This window comes from Aotus nancymaae, unplaced genomic scaffold (assembly GCF_030222135.1).
Source record: "Aotus nancymaae isolate 86718 unplaced genomic scaffold, 86718_ANA_hifiasm-v0.15.2.pri h1tg000004l, whole genome shotgun sequence".
NCBI lineage: Eukaryota > Metazoa > Chordata > Mammalia > Primates > Aotidae > Aotus > Aotus nancymaae.
Window position 1 is genome coordinate 25,273,198 of NW_026988415.1, and position 12,997 is coordinate 25,286,194.

At 37.6% G+C, this 12,997-nt stretch overlaps 1 non-coding gene across 1 annotated transcript; it reads right to left on the bottom strand.

The window, feature by feature from the left end:
• Nucleotides 1-6,929: 6,929 nt before the first annotated feature.
• LOC135269358 (small nucleolar RNA SNORD29) lies at nucleotides 6,930-6,994 on the bottom strand. The gene has a single exon (XR_010337655.1). It is a non-coding gene; the product is annotated as a small nucleolar RNA SNORD29 (small nucleolar RNA).
• Between the last annotated feature and the right edge of the window lie 6,003 nt (nucleotides 6,995-12,997).

Here is a 12,997-nt window from a genome sequence, read left to right on the forward strand (position 1 = left end):
TCAGATTTTCTTACAAACAGTTCCTCAGGTGATTCCAATTTAGGGATAACATTTGGGAATTACAGAGTTAAACCAGCACACAATCCCTGCATCTGTGTTCTTTTTTTTTTTTCTTTTTTTTTTTTTGAGATGGAGTTTTGCTCTTGTTACCCAGGCTGAAGTGCAATGGCGCGATCTCGGCTCACCGCAACCTCTGCCTCCTGGGTTCAGGCAATTCTCCTGCCTCAGCCTCCTGAGTAGCTGGGATTACAGGCACGCGCCACCGTGCCCAGCTAATTTTTTGTATTTTTAGTAGAGACGGGGTTTCACCATGTTGACCGGGATGGTCTCGATCTCTTGACCTCATGATCCACCCGCCTCGGCCTCCCAAAGTGCTGGGATTACAGGCGTGAGCCACCGCGCCCGGCCTCTGTTCTTAATTTTGGACAGAACTCAGAGGTGTCCCTCCCTCCCTCCCTCCCTCCCTCTCCTCTCTCCTTTCCTCTTTCCTTTCTGTCACCCAGGCTGGAGTGCAATGGTGCGATCTTGGCTCACTGCAACCTCTGCCTCAAGGGTTCAAGTGATTCTCCTGCCTCAGCCTCCCAAGTAACTGGGTTTAGAGGTGCCTGCCACCATGCCCGGCTAATTTTTATATTTTTCAGTAGAGACAGGGTTTCACCATGTTGGTCAGGCTGGTCTCAAACCCCTGACCTCAGGTAATCCACTCTTTCTGGAGGAGATAAGTATATTAGGTCCAGAGACAACCTATGCCTAGAAAGGAATATTTTAAAATGAAGAGCAATAAGCCTCTGTCCTATTATCAGAGTCCTATTATCAACTTTGCCAGCCCATGCTACTCTTGTTCACAGACCCCCTGACTTTTCCAACCTTCCTTCACCAACCTTCCTTGATCTCACCTCTTGTTAGACTAGCATCTGCTACTGAAATAAGCAGTTTGAAGTTCAGAACGTCTTTTGATACCACTTATACCTTCTCCTTTAACTTTTATCTGTAGCAGTTCACTTTTATATTATTGGACTTGTGCTCAGGACTGGATTTTGTCCTTCATTCCTTGTTTTTCCTTGCAAAATAAACTCATGATGGGGAGGGATATGTATAAATGCTTAATAATTTAATGCTATAAATTTCCCTCTAATCATTATTCCAACTTGATCCCACAAATTTGATGTGTGGCATTAACATTTTCATTCAGCTCAAAATGTTTTCCAATTTCTCTTTTTATTTTTTCTTTGACCCATGTGTGTTGCTTGAATTCCAAGTATTTGCAGATTTTCCAGATACCTTTCTGTTATTATCGAATTTGGTTTTGTGTGGTCAAATAACATACTGTGAATTATTTAAATCCTCTTAAATTTACTGGGACTTGTTTTATGGTCTAGTAGCTGGTCTTCCATGGTGAATATTCCACATGCACTTGAAAAGAATGTGCATTTTGTTATTGTTGGTTGTAGTATTCTATAAATGCCAGTTAGGTCAAGTTGGTTGGCAGTATTCCAAGTCTTCTATATTCTTGCTAATTTATTTTCTGCTTGGTCTGTCAATCACTATAAAAACTTGTTGAAATCTACAAATATGATTGTGGATTTGTCTTATTTCTTCTTTTGTTTTTGTCATTTTTTTTGCTTCATGTATTTTGAAACTTTGTTATTAAGTACATACACATTTAAGATTATATACTCTTGGTGAATTGACCCCTTTATCACAATGAAATATTCCTCTTTATGCCTGGTAATATTCCTTATTCTAAAATCTACTTTGATATTAATACAGCCTTTTCAACTTTCTTTTTCTTGTATTTGGTTAGTATATTTTCTGTTCTTTTTCTTTATATTGAAAAGGAGTTTCTTGCTTTTTAATCCAATTTGACAATCTCTGCCTTTACTTTGGGTGTTTACACCATACATTTAACGTAATTATCAATATGGTTGTGTTTGCATTTGACATTCTGATATTTTCTGTTTGTCGCATCTTCTCTTTTTTTTTTTCTTTTCCTGCATTGTGGATTGTACCTTTTAAATGGCTTGTGCCTCAGTTTTCTCATTCATAAAATGAGGCTAATAACCATTTCATAAGGTTGTCCTGAGGATTAAATGACATTCATACAAAGTGTTTACATGGCGCCTGGCACGTATTTTTATGTAGAGCCTGAGAAATGTTAGTTTTTAAAAATTAGGGGATGGAGAACTCATTGGGATATGAACTATTCAAAGGTTATGGGTTCTAGTCCTGGTTATGTACACACATGTGTGGTGCAGGTTGTTGTACAAGTGTGATTTGAGTGGGCCTCGAAAGGCCTTAGCTCTAAAACATCTACTACCTTGCTGTGGTATATGAAATTCTCATAAACACTTTACAGAAACTTCTGGAGATTTCCATATTTATTAAGGTAAGGTATTATGGGAGGGGGCAGTAAATTCTCACACTAATACTGCAATATGGATGATTTCTGATGATAGCCCATCATGCTCCTATTTCCTCTTCCTAGGAAAGCTCTGGGAGGTTGGACAGGTAAATGTACATAGGCAAAAGTCAGTGCAAAGGATAAAGCCTGATCCTGGGAAGGGAGCCACAGTGAGTAGCCAGATGGTTCCTTGAAGGTGAAAGGAGAGGTGGGAAAGTTGCCAGAAAGGACCTAGCCCAGTTGGTTTTATCTTGGTCTTATTTGTGAAGTTAAACTTCTGGGTTTTGTATTTGCTTGGTTTACCTCAGTTTCAGTGTAGGTGAAATATGTCCCAAATGATATTTAACTGTTCAACTCTTGAATAGTTGACTAGGTCATACTTTACAATTACCTCCAAAACATGGGGTGGCTTGTTTGGAAGTCTAAGCAGTAGTGGCTTTGGAGCGGTTGTGTTTTTCCCTCTTTTTCCTCTTAATTGAGGATTTGTTTGGTCCCTCGGAACTCTTCCACATTGATCTAGAATACAAGCTCCATGAGAGCAGAGACTGTGTAATGCCAGCCTCTAACGTTGTACATGGCATATTGTAGGTATTCAATAAATATTTATTGAAAGAATGACCAATTTGTCATTTTCTCCAAATGAATAGAAATCTTTTTGATCAGATACACATCTTTATTACCTGCTTGACTCATTACCCTCATGAATCTTTAGTTCATTTCACCTAGACCATTAACCTCCTCTAAATTGAGCACCAAACTTAGACCATGGACTCAATCCTTTCCCTGGGCTGGAGGAGTGTGAAAAATGCTACACAAGTGTTTCAGCAGCTCAGCATTAGCCTCGCTACTGGTACAGCTTCAACTTTGGGTGCAGATTTTGGTGGTAGGATTTTTCTCCTGCCTCTTATGGCTAACTCTATCTGTGTATCCAAGTTCCATAAACAGACCCCTTGTTCTGTATCTCAGTTTATCTAGAGTTGGTGTCCACGTCTTATACACAATCCATCATAGCCGAGTCCCTATACCTGCTGCTCAGCCTACCGTACTCCTCTTCCCCAACACACATTCAAGGTTGTGGTACCCTGGAGGGGTTTGACAGAGATTAAAGACATTGGGAGAGGAATATTAGCAGAACAGAGGATGCCACACCTCAGCCTGGCCTTTTGGGAAATTTCTTTCTAAATTGCTCTGTGAAAGGAAGTGAAAGGAGATCTTTTTACTCTTCTCTCTTGTACTGCAGCCTATTGCTCTTAGGATCCAGAATACAGACTAGTACTAGTGGTCTCATGGTTGAGGTCATAGGCTTTTGGGAGCTGGTCTAAAAACTCTAACCACCCTTTGTTTTTATGGAAATATATGTTCTATTCAAACAGCTCACTTACAAATAAATTTTAGAATACAGCTCATTGCTAAATTAGAGATGGTTATTAAGCTAATCAGACATGCTCTCCTCACTAGGGAGCCTGAGTAAATGGATTTGCAGGTTGGTCTCTTTATCATAAATGAGTGTCAGTCCTTTTCTATAACTCTGGACAAGTAGCAGAGATTTTTTTTTTCTTTTCAAAGTTGGTGTAATTTTTGACAGAAGATGTGTTGGCTGAAGGAAATACTCTTCTATTTTGGTGGTAGAGGTCCTTATTTTGGGAAGGATGTCAGCTTAGAGCAACTTTTAAAAACATTGGAGTTAGGCTGCATGCAGTAACTCACGCCTTAATCCCAGCACTTTGGGAGGCTGAGGTGGAAGGATCCCTTGAGCCTAGCAGTTCAAAACCAGCCTGGGCAACATAGCAAGACCCCATTTATACAAAAAATTAAAAAAAAAATTAGCCAGACATGGTGGACACATGCCTGTAGTCCCAGCTACTCGGGAGGCAGAGGTGGGAGGATTGCTTGAGCCAGGAGGTCAAGGCTGCAGTGAGCTATGATTGTGCCACTGTGCTCCAGCCTGGACAACAGAGATACTGTCTCTGTTAAAACGAACGATTTGAGTTTTAATTTTTCAAATACATTTTCTCTTTAAAGAAACACTCATTACTTTTACATGACAAATTTTCCCAGGGTCTCTGACCCTTCAGTTCTGTTGGCAGATATGAAATATTGATGTCGGGTGTCCTAGAAACAAGGATATCCTAACCTTTAAAAAAGAAACATTTCATGTAATAGAAGACATCCGCCAGAGGGACCTTTCATGTGATCCCTCTCCCAATCATTTTAGAATCAGTATATTAAAAGATGATCATTAGGAAGATTTCAAGGGCCACATCCCATTGCTCCCTGCAGGATCTGTCCAGGGGGAATTCTGACTTTGCCTATTGGTCTAAATACAGTCTTAATTCTTTGTCAAACTAACAAATAGATGTCCAACATGCACTTTCTGCCATTGTGAGGCATTACAGTCACTGAGGTATGAAATAAGTCATTTGCTTTTATATTTAGTCAGAAAGCTTTCTTAAGACACTTTTGAACCCTAGTTCAGTTAATGCAACTTCCATTTATCCACCATATTTGGAGAACACATGGAATGGCTTAAGCGAGACCTATGCTAAAATGAAAGTGGCAAATGATGTTTTGTTAAAATTCTGATTCATGTAGCCTAGTTAAATATTAACAGTGTGTCCTCTTTTCAGAAAGGATGGGAGAACACTTTGTTTTAAATGAGGAGAGAGGGCCTAGACAGGCTGAAAGTGAGGTAAGATAGCAAGCATTCTTTTAGATGCCACAAGGAAGCATAGAAACAGCATTTATTCTCCCCTCCCTGTCTTTTTTTATCCATGACATTTAGAGGTCAAAGAGCTTTACCCTGTAAGTAAAACTACTTCACTATGTGAGTACTCCTGGTTCACTTTACACAATAAACACGTTCCTGGAAAGCTCTCTTGGGTGCACACGCACAAATCAAATAGTTTTCTTGTTGACTCACACTTTCACTTCTGATTGTCATTTGTCAGCAGATTCTAAAGCTAACCCAGTCAGCTAATTAATAAGAGGTATTTAAACACAGAAGGGGATATAACTCCAGTGAATTATTTCATGAAACAAAGAAGCTTGAGGAAAATGAATGTGTACTCTTGTATCCTAAATTTAAATTTCATATATTGGCTTTCCTAAAAGTGAACACCAACTAAATTTTTTATTCCTTAACTATTATGTCTATTGTGATAATTCCCTCTGCATTCTAGACACCAGGTTTTCTGGATTCATTTTTTCATTTAATTATTGCTCATCACCTTGCAACAATGACAGAACAAACATTTGTTGTACAAACATTGATTGATCATGTACGATTTGAGAGACACTGCACTTGGTCGTGGGGATCTACAATCAAGTAAGGAAAGATCTCTGTCAAGGTGCTCACAGTCTGATAAGGGAGGGAGATAAATTAATAGGCAGTTCCTATGCAGTTTAAATACTGCTTTGATAGGAAAAGTACCAGGTGCTATGGGAGCACAGGGGTGGGAGGTTGGAGGCAGAGGGGTTCAGGATTTTATGATGCCTATAAAAACACAAATCTCAGGCAAAGTCATCTATTAGCAGATGTTTAAGTTTCATTTAACCTGTTTATGAAAGAACCAACAGCTACAGAAGAATGCTGATTCAAGGAGTATTTGAAAAGCAGGGATTCATGTAGTCAGTTGGGGAAAAAAAAAACCTAAAGTAACATTACTAAGTTAAATTCAATTTTGGCCAATGTCTTATTTTGCAGTAAATTGAAACTTTTTTGGTTATCTTCTGAACAAAACTTCACCCCAAAACTAAACGTCTTAGTAGTTTTCTGCGACTTAACCTCTAGCTTTATAAGACTAAAATCTCCTGGACCATAATTAATTATGAATAGTTACTTGAAGTTACAAATCTTGAGAGAGTGAGGTGACTGATAGGCCTAACAGAAAATGTTTTGCCATCCTGACATCACCACTATGCAATCAATGCATGTAACAAAATTACACTTGTGATCCATAAATTTCTATCCATTTTCTATCAAAAAAGGAAAAGAAAAAGTACAGCCATAATAAGAAGTCATGCAATCATCATTCTTCCTTCTTTTCTTTTCTTCCTTTTTTTTTTTTTGAGACAGAGCCTTTGCTCTGTTGCCCAGGCTGGAATGCAGTGGCACAATCTCGGCTCACTGCAGCCTGCACCTCCCAAGTTCAAGCGATTCTCCTGCCTCAGCCCCATGAGTAGCTGGGACTACAGGCACAAGCCACCATGGCCAGCTAATTTTTTGTATTTTTAGAAGAGACAGGGTTTCGCCATGTTGACCAGGCTGGTCTCGAACTCCTGACCTCAGGTGAACTGCCTTGGCCTCCCAAAGTGCTGGATTACAGGTGTGAGTCACCACACCTGGCCATTTTTCCTTATTTTCAAGTTTAAAAAAATATATTTAAAAATATTTTGTAGAGATAAGATTTTTCTATATTGCTCAGGCTGGTCACAATCTCTTTTTATTTTAATTTTTAATTAAAAAAAATTTTAACTATGGGAGAATGATTCCTTAGACATGGTAATCCCTCACCTCCTGTATTCTCCAGTTTCTCAGCTGCTCATGTATTTTCATTGTCAGTCATAGTGAGCTAGTTTGATTCATCATAGAAATGGTCTCAAACTCTTCACCTCAAGCAATCCTCCTACCTTGGCCTCCCAAAGTGTAGAGACTGTAGGCATGAGCCACCACGTCCAGTGTATTAACAAGTTTTCGATAAGTTTTCTTATATTGCCTTCTCTGTGACCTTGAATAATTTCTAAAGAGTGCTCTTGGTCACAAAAAAAAAAAATAGCTGGTTTCATTGTGGTTTCTGTTAAGATTATTAATTGAATTTATTTATTTACTTATTTTTTGAGATAGAATCTCTTGTCACTCAGGATGGAATGCAATGGCGTGATCTCGGCTCACTGCAACCTCTGCCTCCTGGGTTCAAGTGGTTCTCCAGCTTCAGCCTACTGAGTTGCTAGGATTACAGGCATGTGCCACCACACCCAGCTAAGTTTTGTATTTTTAGTAGAAATGTGGTTTCACCATGATGGCCAGCCTGATCTCAAACTCCTGGCCTCAAGCAATCCACCTGCCTCAGCCTCCTAAAGTGCAGGGATTACAGGCATGAGCCACCACACCTAACCTATTAATTGAATTTATTGTTTAGTTGATTTTCTATTACTCTTAGTGGTAGCAGAAATTACCCATAGATTTAATAGGGTTCATGATGGTATTGTTCACAGTTATTTATTTCTTACCTTGCCTGTAAGAGTATTATATGTCCCTGTTCATTGCCTGGTGACCTGTTATGCCTCTTGTGAGAAAAGGACAGGTCCCCACTTCACTGATTTTGGGCTTGACTGAGATGCTTTGGTGAATAGAGTGTAAGTAGTTATGACATATACCACAAGTAGACCTTTAAGCTGGTTATGTGGTTTGGCTTGGCCTCTTGTTGGGTTGGCCTGCAGTCAGCCCACAGTTTACATATGATATAAGCAAACAGTAAAGGTAATAAGCCACTGAAATTTCTCCCTAAGGGTAGGAACAAGATAAGAATGTCCAGTCTTACTAATTCCAGCCAACATTTTACTGACGTTCTAGCCATGGAAGTAGACAAGACAATGGAAAGGCATCCAAATTGTAAAGGAAGATACAAAACTGTATTTGCAGATGGCATGATTTTTTAATATAGAAAATCCTAAGGAGTTCACAAAAAACTGTTGAAACTGTGAACCTCAGCAAGGTTAGAGGATAAAGGATTAATATACAAAAATCAATTATATTTCTATACAGTAGCAATGAGCAAATCAAACCTGAAATTATGAAAACAAGTCTTAATGATAGCTTCAAAAAGATTAAAGTACTTAGGAATGCATTTAACAAAAGAAGTACAAAACATTCTTAAGACTACCAAACATTATTGAAAGAAATTATGCAGGATCTAAATAAATAGATCTCCTATATTCATGGATTAGAAGACTTACTAGTATTAATGTAGCAGTACTTCCCCAACTGACCTGTAGGTTTAACTCAATTCTTGTCAGAATCCCTGCTGGCTTCTCTGTAGAAGTTGGTAAGTGGATCCTAAGATTCATATGGAAATTCAAGGGACACAGAATTGCTGAAATAATGTTGAAAGAGAACAAAGTTGGAGAGCTCATGCTTTTTTATTTCAAAACTGTCTACAATGCAACAATAACCAAGATAGTGTGATACTGGCATATGGATAGACATGCGGATAAATGGAATAGAATTGAGAATCCAGAAATAAACCTTCACTTTTATAGTTAATTGATTTCAACAAGGATGCTAAAACAATTCAATGAGGAAAGAATGATCTCTTCAACAAATGGTGCTGGGACAACTGGATTTCTACATGCAAAGGAATGAAGTTGGACATCTATCTTACACTGTATACAAAAATGAACTTGAAATAGATCAAAGACCCAAATGTAACAGAAATATGAAACTCTTAGAAGAAAACATAGGAGTATGTTTTGGGACCTTGGATTTGTCAATGGTTTCTTAGATATGCATCACATGCGTTAGCAAAAAAGGAAAAAAAAATAGATAAATTGGACTTGATCAAAAGTAAAAACTTGTCAGGTTTGGTGGCTAATGCCTGTACTTTCAGCACTTTGGGAGGCTGAGGCAGGTGGGTCATGTGAGCCCAGGAGTTTGAGACCAGCCTGGGCAACATAGGGAAACCTTGTCTGTACAAAAAACAAAAAAATAGGTGTGATGGTGTATGCCTATAGTCCCAGCTACTCAGGCGGCTGAAGTGGGAGGACCCCTTAAGCCCAGGAGGCAGAGGTTGCAGTGAGCCAAGATTGCGCCACTACCCTCCAGCCTGGGTGACAGAGTGAGACCCTGTCTGGAAAAAAAACAGGAAAATGTAAAAACTTACATGCATTATAAGATACTATAAAAAAAACTGAAAAGACAGCCCATAGAATGAAAGAAAATATTTGCAAATCACATATCTGATAAGGGATTTGTATCTAGACTATGTAAAGAACACTTAAAAGTCAATAATAAAAAGATACATAACCCATTTTTTAATGGGCACAGGATCTGAATAGCCATTTCTCTAAAGAAAATATAGAAATGTCCAATAAGCACGTCAGCATTATTTGCTATCAGCGAAATGCAAATCAAAATTACAGTGAGATACTGCTTCACACCTGCTAGGATGGCTAGAATAAAAAAGACAAATAATAAAATCTGTCTAGGATGTTGAGAAATGAGAATTCTTATATACTCATTATGAATATGAAATGAGACAGCTGCTTTGTAAAACAATCTGGCTGATCCTCAAATAGCTAAATATAGAGTTATCATTTGACCCACCAATCCCATTTCTAGGTATATACCCAAGAGAGATGAAAACATTCATCCACACAAAAACCTGTACACAAATGTTCATAGCAGCATTATTTATAATATTCAAAAAGTAGAAACCTAAATGTTCATCATTGAATAAATAAAATGTGATATATTCATACAATGGGATATGATTCAACCAGAAAAGGGAATGAAGTGATATACACTACAACATGCATGAATCTTGACAACATTATGCTAAGTGAGAAAATTATGTAAACATTATGCTAACCTTGAAAACGTTAAGCAGAGTCTCAAAATACCACATATATGATTCAATTTATATGAAATGTCAAGAATACACAAATCTATAGAGATGGAAAGTAGTTCAGTGGCTGCCTAGGTCTGGGGAAATGAGGGAGTTACAGGGTCATAGCTAAAAGTATATGGTTTCTTCTTGTGGTGATAAAAATTTTCTAAAATTTATTATGGTAATTGTTGCAAAACTGAGTACACTAAAGACCATTGAACTGTGCACTTCAAATGTGTGAATTGTATGGTATGTGAATTATATTTCAATAAAGCTAATGCCAGGAAAATCAGTTATTTGACACTGCATATAAGCTTGATGATGTTTTTATCTATCCTGAGGAATAAAATAGCTGAGATGTTCATATTAAGAATATTTGACCTATAAAAAGTACATGGTGGAGTTGGAGCTTCCCTTTTTATTTGGAAACTTTTCTGATACTGTGGGTTTGATGATGAGGAAGCACTTGCAATAATGTTGATATAGTTTTAAAATATAGAGTCTTCCGGTAATTATGGAGGAATGAAGTGGTCACAGGAACTCTTTCATAGACAGCAGTTATGAAACATTTTTAAAAACTTGTTAAAGGCACTGGAAAGACTACAAAAGCAGACAGAAGAAAGAAAACTGCAACTGCATGGAGTAAGAATTGTGAGTTTGTAGTTTTCTGGTCTGAAGATATTTCTTAACCCCCATGGATGTGGCTGAGAGAAGCAGCAGTAGAAAAATAGCCTTATTGGCTCAAGGTACCTTTCAGGGCTAGAAGATCAACTGGAAATTTAAAGGAGAAATTCTGGGAAAAAAGTAATCATAGAAAGAGTGAGACTCAAATTCCAAATAGAAGTTCTGTCTAAATCTCTTTGATGGCTAGATTATACATGTGCAAGAGTGAATTCATGAGGCCTGACACAAAATACGTAAGGACCAGAGAGAAATCTATACTTCAAACATGGAGCAAGTTCTGTTCATGTGCTTTTTTTGGGTATGTTGTTTGGTTTAACTAAAAAAAAAATAATAAAAAAATAAAAGTTAAAAATAATGTATTGACATGAAATTCACACAATATGAAATCCATTTTGCAGTTGACAAATCAGTGGCATATTGTACATTCATAATGTTGTAAAACTACCTCTATCTAGTTCCAAAACATTTCCATCACTCCAAAGTAAAACTCTGTGGCTGAGCACAGTGGCTCAGGCCTGAAATCCCAGCTACTCAGGAGGCTGAGGCAGGAGAATCACTTGAACCCGGAAGGTGAAGGTTGCAGTGAGCAGAGAGCATGCCATTGCACTCCATCCTGGGCAAGAAGAGTGAAACTCCATCTCAAAAAACGAAACAAACAAATAACAAAGTAAAACTATGTACTCATTAAGCAGTTTATCACTATTCCCTACTCATTAGTCACAGGCAATTGCCAGTCTGTATTCTGTCTCTATGGATTTATCTATTCCAGACATTGCATATAAATGACTTCATACAATATGTAACCTTTTTGTCTGGATTCTTTCACTTAGCATAACATTTTGGAGGTTTGTTCATGCTGCCGCAAGTATTAGTACTTCATTCTTTTTTGTGGCTGCATAATATTCCATTGTATGTATATACCACAATTTGTTTATCCATGTATTCATTGATGGACATTTGGTCCATTTCTTCCTTTTGGCTATTGTGAGTAGTGTTGCTGTGAACATGTGTGTTCACGTATTTATTGGAGTACTTGTTTTATGTAGAAATGCTTATTTTTTTTTTAAGGGTAAATGTATATTCTTATTTGTACTCAGAGGAGAAGAAAGCTGAAGTTTATGGGCTTGAAGTGTCAGACAACAGAGCCCAAGGCTGGCAGGACAGATAGTAAGTAGGTGGGAAACCTTAGAAGCAAGGAAACCACAGAGACTGAGTTTCATCTCTGCCTGAATTTTTGGCTGACTGTCAATGTATACAGGCACATAGGAGATACCACATGTGCCTTCCATACACATAGGCCAGGCTAAAGCAGTGGTAGGCCATAAGCACAGAGCACACATATCAGTTGCTATATACCATAAGAACACAAAGTATTCAGTTTGAATTCAGGTATGTTTACTGCCTACATGAACAAAATCCCAGTAATTGTATGAACACATCAGAATTCAGATTTATTATAACATTGTCTATAATGTCTAATTTTAAAACAAAAATTAGTAGACATTGAAGGAAACAGAAAAGTGAGACCTAGGCACCTGAGAAAAGACAGTTAATAAAAACTGACTTTGAGTGAGCCCAGATTTAGCAGACAAAGGATTAAAAACATCTATTATAAATATGCCCAAAGAATTAATGGAAAATGTGGTATCAATAAATTAGAAACATCTCAACAGAAGCATGTTAACTACAACAAAAAAATACAAATTATAAAGCTGAAAAATACAATAACTGAAATAAGTATACTAGATGGGCTCAACAACACATTGGACTTGGCAGAAGACTCAGTGGGTTTGATTTCACACACACACACACACACACACACACACACACATACACACACTCTCCAATTTGAATAACAGAGGAAAAAGATTGAAGCAAAATGAAGAGAGCCTAGGATATATGTAAGAGAATATCAAGCAGTACAATATATGTGTAATTGATATCCCAGAAGGGAGAACAAGGGGCAGAAAAAGTATTTTAAAATATAAAGGCTGAAAAATTTAAAGGAAATCAAACATACCTAATTATTTCTAGCATCCCTCTTGCAACTGGTTACAAAATGAAGAAGCAGGTCCTTGGGGATACCTAGTAGTCATGTAGGAAGTGCCAACAATAATTTTGGTATTAAAAAATCTTGATATTACATTGGATCTCCAAATTTCTGCTTCATCTCAGAGAAAGACAGCATTGATGAGAATAACACAAATTCCCCAGAAAGAAAATGCCACAGCCTTATCTGTGTTACTAATCAGGAAAATGATACTTTGTAATAACAGAAAAAGTAACAAAGAATAATTATTTTGGCTAC